Source organism: Opisthocomus hoazin, chromosome 1 (assembly GCF_030867145.1).
Source record: "Opisthocomus hoazin isolate bOpiHoa1 chromosome 1, bOpiHoa1.hap1, whole genome shotgun sequence".
In the NCBI taxonomy this organism is placed as follows: Eukaryota; Metazoa; Chordata; class Aves; order Opisthocomiformes; family Opisthocomidae; genus Opisthocomus; species Opisthocomus hoazin.
Window position 1 is genome coordinate 89,353,122 of NC_134414.1, and position 12,371 is coordinate 89,365,492.

The 12,371-nt window shown below is 46.5% G+C and overlaps 1 pseudogene; it reads right to left on the reverse strand.

Moving 5' to 3' along the window:
• Positions 1-8,614: 8,614 nt before the first annotated feature.
• Positions 8,615-9,364, reverse strand: LOC142365450 (endosome-associated-trafficking regulator 1-like; annotated as a pseudogene).
• Positions 9,365-12,371: the final 3,007 nt, after the last annotated feature.

Below are 12,371 nucleotides of genomic sequence, written 5' to 3' on the forward strand. Positions count from 1 at the left end.
GTGGTTAAATAAGTGCATTTTAGGTGGTTTGGAAAGCTGCCTGGAACCTAGATGCCTAAATACTGCCTAAGCCTCACTGCAGGGTGATGTTTTGTTAAGCAAGATCTTACTTACTGTGCCTAAAGCTATGTCTCCCATCCACACTAGAAAAACAGGTTTATTTCCTTTTTCTCAGTGCTACAATGTCTTCTCCCAATAGTTTTGATTTACCTCCACCACAGCTGACATATGTGTTTTCACCTTTCCTTCCTTGGGACTGCAGAAGCTTTGATGCCATATGCCAGGTGTCAATGTGCGTCACCCCCGTCCTAAGGAGGATATGTATTTGAACTGGCAGTGTAGAGAATTGACATCGGGCACAAGTAATCTATGTGTCATGGCTTTGGCATGTCACCTGTCAGATGACGTCACTTAATGAAGCCCATTCATTCTTGCCAGATGGGCCGCTGATGCAGGCATCAGCCGCTTCCACAGATGTATCTTGATGTTCAAGACCAGTGATCATCTGGGAGAAGGGGGATATTTAATATCTTAAGAATGAAGAAAACAGTCAAGTCCTGTTCTTGCTGAGGTCTGTGGCTGTCAGCAATGACCCTGGAGTCTGGACTGAAACCAGTGTTATTACCTTTTTTTGGGAAAAAACAAAAAAGTGTCATTCAATCAGTTTCAGAAAACTCTAAAACTCATGAAATCAAAATAATGCTGTGGAAACGTGGGATTTTGGTCTTCATGACAGCAGGTAGCTTCTGTTGAATGATGGAGATATATGCCAGGGTGAAGTGGCTTATTTTTATCATAACTCTCTTTCCATTAGTATATTCCCTGCTGGTTTGGAGGATTATATCTGTTCTTGCTTGGAGGATTATAGCAATTTGTTTTGCTACAAAATCAATAAAAATAAAAGCTGAAATGACAATTAAATCCAAGAAAGCCCAGCTGGAAAGCATGCAAAATTCCTCTTTTCTAATTAAAGTCTGTGCTAACCACAGCTTTACAGAGGCATTAGGGAGGGAGGGAATAAAAGGAGCATGTTCCCACTAACACATTTAGCTGCCTTTCAGGCCAAACAAATTACTGCAGAATGCTAACCCAGCACTTTAACAAGCAGCGAGGCCTGCAGGGTGTCCCTCACTTTGGGAAGGGGAGGGAAAAGGTGAGGTTGAGTTTGTGGAGGGCATATGTACACCATCTCTTGCTGTTGGGTGTGAAGACTTTGCCTTGTGCCCTGAAGACCAGTGAAGTCAGTAGGAGCTGACTTCAGTGGGCGCTGGATGATGTCTATAATGTGATTAGGAAGGTGCAGTATATGACAGTTAATGTCTCCCTTCTTCAGACAGCAGCAGCTGGCTGCTAGAACTGCTGTTTTGGAGCCAACATGCAAGAAAGTGGGTGTCTGAATAGGGAAAAAACCCAATGGCTTTCAGCAAACACACCATGGCAGTCTGCTGCCTTCATGTTCTCTTGTTGCTTCCCCTGCAGCCACTGAGGAAAGCTGCTAGCACTCTTAAAGAGCAAAAAAAGAAGAAAGAAAACTTCCAACAACCGCAACAAAAACAAAGAAATATCACAGCATGAGAGGGTGAAATTCAAATAGGCACAAAGAAATGAGAAGAGACAAGAAAATGTGATGCATGGAAAAAGATCAGTGAACTACGTAGACAAGACTTTCCGCTACTGCAAATTGAATGTGAAAGTAGAAAGATCAAAGGAGGATACAGGACCTATATTCCTGTGGAACTTGTTACAATACTGAATCTATGGACAAAACAAACCACAGGCTGTCCTTCCATATCAGTACCTTATGGTGGGTACTGATGCACCAATGAGCAAAGTCGGAATGCTTTCCCTCACCTTAAACCCAACTCTACCTCTTGTTTCAGCATCATAGCATAGTGTCTTGACAGTTGGCTGTCACCAGTCTTACGTGGTAAGAAGACACCATTCTTAATGTTAGGCACTATTGCTAAAGCCACTGTTCACCTGCAGTGGGCAGGCAGAATGAGATGTAGTTTCCATATGGCTAATGAATTTTATATGTGCTGTCCAGTGCCAGACTGGAGGTGCAAGTCATGAAATGATTGCAGAACGCCTGTCTGTGGTGCTGCTGCCCTTTGAACAGTCAACATTTTTGGTCAGTGAAATGAATAGATCCACTTGAAAGTTAGCCCTACAGATTGCAGAAGTTTTCACCTCAGTCAAAGAGGTGTTTTACACCAGTAATTTTGCAATGGAAATGTTCCAGCCAGAGTGCAAACAACGCTTTCCCATTGGAAATGTTAGATATTGGCAGTCCCTGAAAACCAGGAGTCGGGCCTCTGAAAGGACCAAGCACACTTGTTCATTCTATTATGGGCTATTATACTGCGTGCACTGATGCTGCAACGCCTGACCTTTCATGCCTGGGGACGAGGGAGCCAAAGCAAAGCCTGCTCTAGAAGGACACAGCTATGAATGGCACAGGCTCGCCTCTCAGGCGTGTCCTCCTCATTGGACATGCAGCTCTGCTGGGTAATGCAGCCTTGGCAGCCACAGGAGAAACACCTTAAACTGGCAGAGGTAAGGCTGTCTCTCAGAAGAAGGTTATTTAAGCTGACAGAAGTACTCTTCTATCAGCATAATTAGATATACGGGGGGGGGGGTTGCTGGCACGGCTGTCATGATGGGGAGAAGGAAGATTTTTTTCTTTCCACTGCTTCCATTGATATCGAGCTGCTGGCAAATTTCACAGCGAAGACGACATTTATGATATCAAGATCATACTTTGCTTGAGAGAACCTCAAAAAGGCATGCCTCAGGCATAATATTGGGATTGATGCTGATTAGCTGGTCGAGACAAAAATTGTAATGAACCCTGTGAGATCCAATAGATTGCATTTAATGCTTGTCCTTCTCTAATAATGTTCTGGCACAAACCACCTCTCCCCAATCCAATATGCTCGTCTATGCATAACTCCAGTAGTTAACCTTGACAGTCTGAAGAACACAGCTTTAAATTTGATATCGTGTTCATTTCTATCCTTTGCTGTCGAAAAATATTAAATCTTCCCTCAGCCACTTGCTTTGCCTGGTGAAAGACAGATGGTTGTGCTGGATCATTCCACAGCAGAGCAGATGCTTTAACTGAGGATCCAAGAATTCTGCCAAATTAATTAGACTCTTCCACTGATCTGGATAAAAAGGACAGTCCAATGGCATTTCAAAGGGGTCTTGGTTCTAATTTACACCACCCTGCCAGATTATATCGTGAAAGAGAAGTATGATAGGGTATTCTTCTAAGGCATCATATCTGATGACTTTGAAATAGACTAGAAAGGTGGTAGGAGGATATCAACTCTATAATACACCATCCTAAAATGTTTATAGAAAGATAAACTTGAACTAGTAGGGTAGAAAGATCTATGACACATATGTTCCCATATCCAATATATTTCTGTATCTTGGGGAACAAGATTGCCCTGTATCTAGTTTTTTACCTTAATTCTTTGTCAGCTAAACTTTCCACACACAAATCCATGAAATCCAAAATATGTGCATTTTTTGGGGGGGCGTTTCACAATCTTATTCGTAAGGCCCATAAGTGGTGCTCAGGGTTTGTATACCTTTTTTGCCTTATCAGAGCACTGTGTCAGAACTTCTTGATTCTTCATATAAGGGAACATATGCGTGAGGAACATAACCAAGCTATTGCAAAGAAGGCTTGGGATGCAGTCAGTAAGGTATGGACAAGTATGGTATTGCTGAGCTGCACACTGTAAAATAGTGTTCCTCTTTGTGGACCATGTTTCTCTTTGATGTGACACCAAATCAAATTCTCACTACAAAGCATCAGTTTCCTCAGGAAGAAGCCAACAGGGTTTCAGAAAGACATGGTTCTGAAAATATAACTCTTCAATAAGAAACTCACTGAGAAAGAGTGCCTATGGTTTCTCTGATTAGCTCCTTGCACAGTTAAATAGGATCTCTGCACACAGAGAAACGTATTTGTTATGGCGAACGGAAGGACTTAATCATACATTCTGTAATTGCCTGACCAACTTGGTATCCTTCTATGATGGGGTTACAGCATTGGTGGACAAAGGGCAGGCAACTGACATCGTCTACCCGGACTTGTGCAAGGCATTCAACACTGTCCCGCATGATGTCCTTGTCTCTAAATTGGAAGGACATGGATTTGACAGATGGACCACTCGTTGTGTAAGGAACTGGCTTGATGGACACACTCAAAGAGTTACAGTCAATGGCTCTGTGTCCAGGTGGAGACCAGTGACGAGTGGTGTGCCTCAGGGGTTGGTGCTGGGGCCGGTGGTGTTTAATATCCTTGTCGGTGACATGGACAGCGGGACTGAGGGCACCCTCAGCAGGTTTGCCGATGACACAAAGCTGTGTGGTGTGGATGATACGCCGAAGGGAGAGGACCTTGACAGGCTGGAGAGTTGGGCCTGTGTGAACCGCATGAAGTTCAACAAGGTCCTGCAAGTGGGTCGGGGCAATCCCAAACACAAATACAGGCTGGGCAGAGAGTGGCTTGAGAGCAGCCCTAAGGAGAAGGACTTGGGGGTATTGGTGGATGAGAAGTTCAACATGAGCCGTCAATGTGCGCTTGCAGCCCAGAAAACCAACCGTATCCTGGGCTGCATCAAGAGAAGCTTGGCCATCAGGTCGAGGGAGGGGATTCTGGCCCTTTACTCTGCTCTGGTGAGACCCCACCTGGAGTACTGTGTCCAGCTCTGGAGCCCCCAACATAAGAAGGACATGAATGTGTTGGAGCGGGTCCAGAGGAGTGCCACAAAGGTGATCAGAGGGCTGGAGTACCTCTCCTATGAGGACAGGCTGCAGAAGTTGGGGCTGTTCAGCCTGGAGAAGACTGTGGGGTGACCTTATAGCAGCCTTCCAGTACCTGAAGGGGGCCTCTAGGAAGGATGGAGAGGGGTTTTTCACAAGGGTGTGTAGTGATAGGACAAGGGGGAATGGCTGTAAACTAAAAGAGTGCAGATTTAGATTGGATATTAGGAAGAATTTTTTCACCATGAGGGTGGTAAGGCACTGGAACAGGTTGCCCAGAGAAGCTGTGGCTGCCCCCTCCCTGGAAGTGTTCAAGGCCAGGTTGGATGGAGCTTTGAGCAAGCTGGTCTGGTGGAAGATCTCCCTGCTCATGGCATGGGGGTTGGAACCAGATGATCTTTAAGGTCCCTTCCAACCCTTACCATTCTATGATTCTACGATTCTATGATTCTAGTGTAATTTTCTTCCTTAAGACTTAGACACCTATTTTGATTACGACAGAAAAAATTACATTGTCCAGTACTATCTTAATGTTTAATGCTAAAGTACAGAAATAAAGTTAGTTATTCTATAAATCACTTTTTCCTCACCATATTATTCTGAAATACCGGAAAACTCGTGGCTGACATTTTTTGTAACAGAGCACTGTTCTTTCTGTTTAGAAACTGAAACTAATGGGCTACATCTTCTAATGGTGCAAAGCTGTGCAGCTCCATTAATTTTAATAGAAAGATGTCAATTTATACAAACTAAAATCTGACACCATGACTCTTTGTGAAGCTGCATAATAGTCTAAGTATGTCTGTTAACATGACAGCCAGTGCTTAGGCAGTTTCAGAAGCTGTGGCATCAAAGGCATGTCTAAAACAAACAAACGCTAGTCTTGTAAATGTTGCTAAAATGCACAAATTTTACCAAGTTTTATGATGCTGTAGCTTACTAACTTTTGTGGTTTATTCTGTATGTATGTGCGAGCTGATTCTCTTGGGAAGGTAGCAGCAATCAGGTACTTCTTGAGAAAGTATACTATTTGACAAAAAACATCCTTTCCCCTGAGTATGACAGAACTAAGTGGGGATAGTTTCCTTGCTCCTCAGGTCTGAGCCAGACTCTGCAGCCAGTGCCTGGAAGAGCTCCATTGTGCCGTCCCCCTTTGGGTCCTCTCCTAGTGCTTTGACCATCCTCTCTTGCTGACTCCACTGCTTCCCTGCACATGGCTTCATCCACGCAGTTCCCAACCCCTGCCTTTGCAGCTAGTGCTTGAAGAAATTCCTGCCTCTCTCCCCAAGACACTTTGTGCTCAGACCCATGTGGTTGCAGTGCTGTTCTTCAGTTCAGACTCCATAAAGGAAGAAGTACTTAATTTTTTCTTCATTCAGCCAGAAGAATCACAGAATCGCAGAATGTTCGGGGTTGGAAGGGACCTCTGTGGGTCATCTAGTCCAACCCCCCTACACTAGTTATTGGCCTCCAACTAGACTCAGCGCCGCTGATGACAACCCTCTGAGTTCTGCCATTCAGCCAGTTCTCAATCCACCGCACCGACCACTCATCCAGCCCACAACTTCCTGGTCTTCCCTAGGAGGATGTTATGGGAAACCGTGTCGAAAGCCTTGTTGAAGTCTAGGTAGACAACATCCACGGCTCTCCCCTCATCTACCCAGCCAGTCATGCCATCGTAGAAAGCTATCAGATTGGTCAGGCATGATTTCCCCTTGGTGAATCCATGCTGAGATGTTACATCCCGACCCCTTCCTCCCCAAACTGAGGAAGGGGGAAGCTGAAGACTCAAGAGCCAACCTATCCCGCCTGTCCAGAGCTGCTGGGAAGTGAAATGCAGTGAGGGGATAATGACTCACAGATTAGGAAGGGCTTTGTACACCCCTGCTAATCCTGCACTGTACTCTTTGGATTACCGCAGCCAGTGCGCAGCGCAGGACGCAGACGGAGCCACTTCGTTTGCTTCCTCCCAGCCTCAGCGATGAGCAACCGGTGGCTGCCACATCTGGGACAAATCCAAGGATTTTTGGGTCAAATCCAAGGTTTAGAGCTGCTTGCAAGTGGTCATGCATGGACAGGAGACTGGAACAGCAAGTGATGCTGTCTGGGACGGAAAAGCTGGTGAGGAGCATCCTTGTCCCATCATCAGTGTTGCAGAACAGGGCTTCACGTGGCTAAGGGCGACCACCAGCTTTCCCCAGTTCGGAGCACAGACTAGAAAGCAGCAAGCAAGGAGCTCCAGACATCACCTGTGATGTGCAAGCACTGCCAGTGTCATGTCTGAGATGAAGATTAAGCAGCAGTCTCTCCTCCTCCAGAGACTAAGGTTACTGAGGCAGTTTAAGATCTGTGGCAACACAAACATGGCTGTTGAAACGAAGGATGTTATGAGACCAGGGGAAGACAGCAACCTTGTAGCCCACAACTCACCATACAGAGGTCAAAGTGAACAGCTGCCTAAAAATTCCCATCAGGAAAAAGCACTTTGGCACTGAACTCTGCCAGCACCCACCCCCTCACCACCCTATAGCATCCAAGCCAGGTGCAGTTTGGCCAGATACAGGAAAAGCTGTTGTAAACCTGGGGTCAGAAAACTGGGGTCAGTAACCTAAATTCATCAGAAAGGTTGAGGGATGACCAGGTGATAAAGAAGTTCTTAGTAGTTTCTGCGATGACTGTTTTGTGCATCTGAAGGTTGCCCAGAGACGTTGTGGCTGCCCCCTCCGTGGCAGTGTTCAAGGCCAGGCTGGATGGAGCTTTGAACAGCCTGGTCTGGTGGAAGGTGTCCCTGCCCACGGCAGGGGGGCTGGAACCAGATGATCTACAAGGTCCCTTCCAACCCAAACTGTTCTCTGGTTCTGTGGTTCTGTGAAGAAAGGTCGCTTCATGCCCACAGATGACCCTGCTAGGATAAGGCTGAGGCCCATCTTCAGTGATTACATGGCGAGTTTGGATGCAGGGCCTCACAGGCCTTTCGGAGGTGACGAAGGCAGGCGGTTTAGGTATACCCCCCCATGCCAGCTCCAGCCAGGAGAGGAAGGGCATCCTCTCCAGCCAGCGCCTTCCTTAACCAGCCCAGCTAGGCCAAATGCATCCTTAGCCCGCACTGACACCGACCGCAGAGGAAAGGCACTGCCACAGCTCACACGTACGGAAACTTAGCAACTTCCTCAAGGTTTTTGACCACCACCACCCCCCTTTACCCAGCTGCAGGAACAGGTGCACAACCTCTAGACTTTGGCTTTCTGGCCCAGGTGGTGGCCAGCTGCAGAAAAAGAGGTAGGAGGACCTAAGGAAGCTTCTGCTCACTGAAACCATGTGCAGCAGCACCCGGATCTCGGCTCCTCCCCTTCCCCACCCCACCAAGAAGGGGCAAAGGAAGCAGATGAAATGCAAGGGATTTGCTCATCACTGGTTCTCGCTGGTACAGCTATGGAAAGGGATGGGCACACTGTTGAAGAGCGCTGCATCCCGTGCTGCTGTGCTTCCTCCTGGCTCCAACACGGCAGCTCAAGTCAGCCGGAGCTGTGGCACAGCCTCTTACGCAGAGCCCACCACAGCTGGACCTTGCAGCTCAGAGCCTGGGAGACATTGGCTGCTGGCTCTGCAGTGCCAGAACAGAGCATCAGCAGCTCAAACTACATCACTCTCCTCAATTTGTACTTCATCACAAGAAAAGTATAGCCATGAAGAATAAAAGCCATGAATCAGAATACAGACATTCGAGCACATGAGAGCAAATGGTTTTAATACAGGTTGTAGTGGGAGATCAGTGGTCTCGGTCCATATGTTCATCTGTAGGACCCACACAGAATTGATCTCATAGCTCTTTTTATGCTTCGTCTTCGGAAATTTTGCCGGTAGATTGAAGGACGTCAGCAAGAAAATGCAGCGACTCCAGTCCAGAGGCGAACTGTCCGATGGACCAGGTTGCGCCCAGTATTATCTTGTGGAGGCTTTGCACGGCGAAATCTATGTTGTGCTTCACTGGCCCCAGGTTGGTCATTTGGCCCGCTCTCAGGTTTTCGTTCTCCACCTTGGAGCTCTCCAGCTCTTGCTGGAGAATGGAGACCTCCTGCTTCAGCTTCTCCACGTTGCTTTCTGCCTCCAGAGCCCGCTGGGTCATTAGCTGGAGACTCCACTCAGTCCGCTGGGCAAAGGACTGTAGCTCTTGGATTTCCGTCTTCTGTTTATCCAAGCTGGCCTTCAGCTGCCTCTCTAGCCTCCGCACCGTGCATGCCTGGCTCTCCAAGGAGCCCTGCATGCTCTTAATCACCTTCCTGAGCATGGCGTTCTCCTCCCTGAGCACGTCGTTGGTCAGCTGCAGGGACGGGAACTCCCTGTCCTCAGTGGCCTCCTCGGGCAGCATGTGGGACTCTCCTCCCCTGGTGCACTCTGAGTACCCCAGATAAGGGTCGCTGGCATGTTCTCATGGCGCAAATGTGTCCATCCCCAAGCTGTCATGGCTCTTGCACGGTGGTGGACGACGTGCAGGGAGGCAGAAATAGCTGGGTTCATTGTTGTAGTCCTCAACGTCATGATCATCTTCCAGGCCTTGAGATTCTGGGCAGACCCTCTCCATTGACCCAGATATGCCTGGCTTCCTAGGACCACGTCCAGGCAGGTCTTGAATATCTCCAGAGAAGGAGACTCCACAACCTCCCTGGGCAGCCTGTTCCAGTGCTCCATCACCCTCAGAAGGAAGAAGTTCTTCCTCATGTTCAGACGGAACTTCCTATGCTTCAGTTTGTGCCCATTGCCCCTTATCCTGTCGGTAGGCACCACTGAAAAGAGTTTGGCCCCATCCTCCTGAAAAAGAACCTGCTTCCATTGGCTTATGTCTAATGCCTGTTGTAGCCCAGGGATTAAGGCATACAAGCTGTCTACTGATAAAGCTTTCAGGATCACAGTGCTGGTTTACTTGAGCCAACGGTGTGTTGTCCGTGGCAGAGTCCATTTCTCTGCCTATGCTTCGGCTGCCTGTATAGATGCACCCTGCCGCATCTTTTATCCAATAACAAAGAGACCTCAGCTGGCTGAAGATCTCGAATTTGCCTCCAACAGCAAGCATTGGTTAAACTGGACTGTGAATCAACAGCCGCCTCTTATTACACCAGTGACCAGTTATAATGGAGCTAGAGCTGAAATTATTCTCCTCTCCTCCCTCTGGTAAAAAAGCCGTATGTCAGCCACCAGCCAGGCTGCTGCTGCACACATGCCCATGGTCCTAGCTCTTCCTAACAGAAGACACTTGCTGTATCCCCAGACTCGGGGATGGTGTGCCTTCAAAATCACCTTCAGCCTGAAGGAAGATGGACAGACTTGAATCTTACAGAGGTGTATTTTTAACTTTTTGAGGAAATATGTCTGAGTCTAGTTTCTGTGCTATTCCTTGGGTTATTCCTCAGCAGTGTGAGATCAGCGTGTAGTCCAATACAGGTTATTTCAGGCTGAGATAACAATTTCCCGGCTACTCATCCTGTGTCTTAACCATTAAAACAACTCTCTGGGCAGCTGATTCATCTCCTTGATGTTTTTGCCGTGCTAGTTCGTCAGGGGGAAACCTCCTATGAAAACCCTTAGTTCAACAAAGTTAGTTGTGCTGTCCCACTGACCTTTTTACTGTATAATATCTGGTGGATTTCAGTGTTTAATGCAAATGAACCCGCCAGAAAACTTAGCTGCTGAAATCTGCCTAGAGGTGAAAGTCTCCAGTACAGCAAGCAAACAACCCAGACGGGAGGCTTGCTGGCACAGGCAAGAAACCAGTGGCAGGATAAGGTGATGCTGCTGAAGCCGGTGCATCCCAGCACTTCAGACAAGTGAAAGGCATCCACCTCACCGGTGAAAGGCAGCTGTTCAGCGTGGGCAACCACAAAGACAGTCACAGCAGACATTTTCTCTCATTGCCCACCACATTTTCTATTAAGCACGCAGTCTGGGTGTACTGATAGTGAACTCATTGTATGTAAGTCAACAGGGTTTTTTTCATATATGGGCATGCAGTGGTCCTTTATTTGAACTCCTTACTTTGCTGTAAAATATATGAACAATGCCAGCTAAGAGCAATAACATGTTTTCCTCCCCAAATCTGCTGTATGATTATTATATCTTCAGGGAAACTGGCAGCTTCCAGAGGCTTGATAAAAATAGCAACTTGCTTTAAACATATACCAGAAAATATTAGCATGGTGTGAGGGGCTTTCTTCCTCCCATACTTTCAACTGTATCTAGCACATCCTTCTTGGTACTGTATTTTGGAGCAATATACCACACCTTCATTTTCATAAAGGAAAATTGGCTCGTAAGCACCAGTGACTTACAGTACTAATCCATTATCAGAATGCCATGGCACTGATAATGCCCTGGTGTTGCAGCATGATCCATCACCGGAGAACATACAATGTCAAAGTGTTTCTGCAAGGTCCATTAATAATCAGAGATTATTTCTGCCTTCCAAAGGCAAATAAATTTTACATTTTCCAAGAAAACAAGCAGGTTTTTTTTTCCCTGAAATTATAAAAACTTTCGGGGAGATGCAAAATTTATATTACATCACTATTTATTTTGTGAGGTAGTTTAAGGCTCATTTGAAAATGAGTTTCTCCAAAATCCAGATCTGGCATTAAAGGTAAACACAAATATTTGAAAAACAGATGATTAAAAATGTAGTGGAAAATGTCAGAGCTTCGTATAGTGAAAGATGTGAGAAGCTGTGTTGTCTCCCTATTTCTCTGAACACCTGAAAACATAGATACTTTCAACCTAACGATGGTCTTGTGCAGTAGGGATTGTTAGTCCTCTTTTATTCTTTTTCACTTTCTAGGTCAGAGGAAACTCTGACAGATGCTTTAAAACAGATGCCCTAAAGACCTGAAATGTGCTTTGTCTTATCATTCATTCTGGATACATTTATAAAACTGAAAAAAATAGCCAAGTGTTGAATCTCAACTGGGAGGGAAGCTGACTTCACTTCCCCTCACACTTTCCTGTTGCAGTGTATCCGTGGCGGTGGCTCACGTGGGGATCCCCCAGCCTGCTCCAAGCCAGGTCTCTGAGTACCAGCAACAGGCCAGCCGGCGTAGCACAGGGCTCTCTTCTGGCCAGTTTGCTCTGCTCCTGCCACCCAAACCGGTTCGGGTACCTTTGCATTGTACTTTGTCTGTTAGTAGTTTATGCACCTGGTGCATCTGTCTGCTCCCTCAGCTGGTGAGTCACGCTGTTTTGCATTCTGCACTTGGTTTTGCTTACGCTGGCTTTGCACGGTTGCAATTCAATTTACTTCAGTGGCTTTACTCCTGAGGCTAATGAGAGACGGAGATAAAGGCATCTTTTCTTCAACATGAATGCAGATATGGATCCACAGCCTCCTAATAAGGCAGCTGTGGAAGTGTCATAAATTAGGCTGACTATTCTCAAACAATGTTTATCAAAATGCTGAGGTATCCATAAATAATATTTGGTTCCTGGACTTCTGAAGGAGAAAGATGCACCCACAGTGGTGTGCTGCTTGCCTGGATAACTTCTATTAAACAGCATATCCAGCTGCTCCAAATTCCTGTCATTGACAGGGAATTCTGAAGACAGCT